This window comes from Ranitomeya imitator, chromosome 2, assembly GCF_032444005.1.
Source record: "Ranitomeya imitator isolate aRanImi1 chromosome 2, aRanImi1.pri, whole genome shotgun sequence".
In the NCBI taxonomy this organism is placed as follows: domain Eukaryota; kingdom Metazoa; phylum Chordata; class Amphibia; order Anura; family Dendrobatidae; genus Ranitomeya; species Ranitomeya imitator.
Genome location: NC_091283.1, coordinates 103,993,873 through 103,997,429, shown reverse-complemented (window position 1 = coordinate 103,997,429; position 3,557 = coordinate 103,993,873).

The window sequence follows — 3,557 nt, the reverse complement described above, 5'->3', positions numbered from 1 at the left end:
CCTCAAATGCCCACTTCATAGCCAACAACTCCCAATTGCCGACAACATAATTGCGTTCCGCAGGCGAAAACTTCCGAGAAAAGAAGGCACACGGTTTCATCAAGGAACCATCAGAATTCCTCTGAGACAAAACGGCCCCTGCCCCAATCTCAGACGCGTCAACCTCAACCTGAAATGGAAGAGAAACATCTGGCTGACGCAACACAGGGGCAGAAGTAAATCGGCGTTTAAGCTCCTGAAAGGCAGAAACAGCCGCGGAGGACCAATTCGTCACATCAGCGCCTTTCTTGGTCAAATCGGTTGGAGGTTTAACCACACTGGAGAAGTTGGCAATGAAACGACGATAAAAATTAGCAAAGCCCAAGAATTTCTGAAGGCTCTTCACAGATGTGGGCTGAATCCAATCATGAATGGCCTGAACCTTAACCGGATCCATTTCTATAGATGAGGGAGAAAAAATGAAACCCAAAAAAGAAACCTTCTGCACTCCAAAGAGGCACTTTGACCCCTTCACAAACAAAGCATTATGTGACGCTGTAAGAATCTGGCTGCACTCGGATGTCACCCGAGTGCAGTCCGATTAGAGCATGTATATTCAAACGGAGAGTGGACCCACTGGACCGTGATGACGAACCTCTCTCGGACGAGCTGACCAGGTGGACCGCCCCCTATACAGGGAGAGTTAGGGGCAGGCCCGTGAGGGACTATCGCCACGGAAGCTGGAGGGTCGACTGAGAACAGATGGGAACACAGCAGGCACAAAGGGAAAGAGGGAACAGAAAGGAAATACTAAGACAAGGGAGAAGATGGGAACGCTACAGAGGCACGGAGACTGGCAGGACAATATGGAGAGACCGAGGCTGACGGGAGCAAGGAAAAGATATAGGAGCCGGGCAGGTACTGCAGAGGAAAAAGAACTGAAGGAACAAGGCAGGAACACAGGAAACAGGCAGGCACTGCAGAGGGCGGAGGAGACCCAAAGTCAGAGAGCTAGGAACGCTCAGAGACCACAGGTGGCCAGAAGCACTTGTAAACACAAATGAACATCAGGCACAGAGAAGCAGCAGGAAGCAGTTTACATAGCAGCATGGGAGCTACTTCCGGGTTACAGTCCTCCAGGATGACAGAGAGGACAGGAAAGAGCGCCAACAGAGGAATCAGATGTGCGCACGCGCAGAGCTGAATGCGGCGCGCGCGCGCACCCGGTGAGCTGCAGTGGGAAGAGCCGGCGGCAGCAACGGCATGACAGTACCCCCACCTTTACGCCCCTCCTTTTTAAGACTAGAAAGAAACCGGGACAAAATACGAGGAGCCCGAATGTTCTCTCGAGGCTCCCAGGACCTCTCCTCAGGACCAAAACCCTTCCAGTCAACCAAAAACAAAGTTCTCCCTCTAAGTTTTTTCATGGCTAAGATGTCCCTAACCTCAAAGACATCATCCTCGGAAACAGGCGAAGGAGTACAAAGGTTAGAAGAATGAAACTGATTAAAAACTACAGGTTTAAGGAGAGACACATGAAAAGAATTAGAAATACGCAGAGAGGCAGGCAACTTAAGTTTGTAAGAAACGTCATTAATACGAGACAAAACTTCGAATGGACCGATATAGCGAGGACCCAGCTTATGTGAAGGGATTTTGAGACGGATAAATTTAGAAGAAACCCAAACCTTGTCCCCAGGATGGAATATAGGAGAATCAAGACGTCTTTTGTCCGCATGTCTCTTCATCCTAACTTGAGTCAACTCAAGGGCGGACTTGGTCTCCTGCCAGACCCTGGAGAACTCTCTAGACAGAAGATCAGCCGCTGGTACAGTAGAGACAGGAGGAACCGGAAGAGGAAGACCAGGATGTTGACCGTAGACGATAAAAAATGGAGATTTGTTAGTAGCTTCGCTGGGATGGCTATTGTAAGAAAACTCAGCCCATGGCAGTAAGTCAGACCAATCATTCTGATGAGAATTGGAGAAATGGCGGAGATAAGTTACCAAGGTCTGATTAGTACGTTCCACCTGGCCATTGGACTGTGGATGGTAGGCCGAAGAAAAATCAAGCGAAATGTTCATAGATCTGCAGAGGGATCTCCAGAAGCGGGCGGTGAATTGAACACCTCGGTCAGAAACAATATGTAAAGGAAGACCATGAAGACGAAAAATATGGTGAACAAAAATCTTTGCCAATTCGGGAGCAGAAGGTAAACCTGGGAGAGCGATGAAATGAGCCATCTTGGAGAAACGGTCCATGACCACGAAGATGACGGTGGAACCAGAAGAATGAGGCAGATCAGTGATGAAATCCATAGATAAATGTTGCCACGGAGAGGAAGGTACTGGCAAAGGATGTAGAAGCCCAGAAGGTAGTTGCCTGGGAATCTTATTCTTGGCACAGGAAGGACAAGAGGCGACAAAACTTTGGACATCCTTAGACAACGTTGGCCACCAGTAAAAACGAGAGATCAAACGAAAGGTTTTTTTGAAACCAACATGTCCAGCCAGTTTGGAGGCGTGACCCCAAAGTAAGACACGTCTCCTGTTCCCTTCAGCGACAAAGGTCTTACCCGGAGGCAACGAAGTAAGAGAGACTGGAGCATCTGTGATGACTCTGGCAGGATCAATGATGTGTGCAGGCTCGTCCTCCAAATCCACCACCTGGAATGACCTAGACAGAGCGTCGGCTTTGGAGTTTTTATTTCCTGGCAAAAAATGAAGTTCGAAGTCAAACCTGGCGAAAAACAAGGCCCACCTGGCCTGCCGAGGATTAAGTCTTTGCGCAGAACGAATATACACCAGATTCTTGTGATCGCTGTAGATTATAAAACGATGTAAAGCCCCTTCTAAGAGGTACCGCCACTCCTCTAATGCCAACTTGATTGCCAACAGTTCTTTATCACCGATGGAATAATTTTTTTCCGAGGAGGAGAAGATCTTTGAGAAAAAACCACAAGGCACAAGACGACCAGAAGAGGATTTCTGCGAGAGCACAGCTCCAGCTCCAATTGCAGAAGCATCTACTTCAAGGATGAAGGGTTTATTGGCCACTGGACGATGAAGAATAGGAGCTGAGGCAAAGGCTTGATTGATGGACCGGAAAGCCTCTTCGGCCTCAGACGACCACAGATGAGGATTGGCACCCTTCCGAATCATGGAGGAGATTGGAGCTGAAAGAGAGGAAAAGTGAGGTATAAACTGCCGATAGTAGTTAGCAAATCCAAGAAATCGCTGAATTGCTTTCACTCCAAGAGGACGCGGCCAGTTGAGCACGGCAGAAACTTTTCCCGGATCCATACACAAACCAGCGTCGGAAATGATGAAACCCAAGAAGGGTAGAGATGACTGTTCGAAGACACATTTTTCCAGTTTTGCATACAGCCGATTCTCTCTCAAACGCTGAAGTACTTGCCGTACATCTCTTCTGTGAGTAGACAGATCTGGAGAGAACACAAGGATATCGTCCAAGTACACTACAACACAGGTGTAAAGTAGATCCCGAAAAACATCATTTACGAACTCCTGGAAGACTGCGGGTGCATTGCATAAACCGAAGGGCATAACCAAATATTC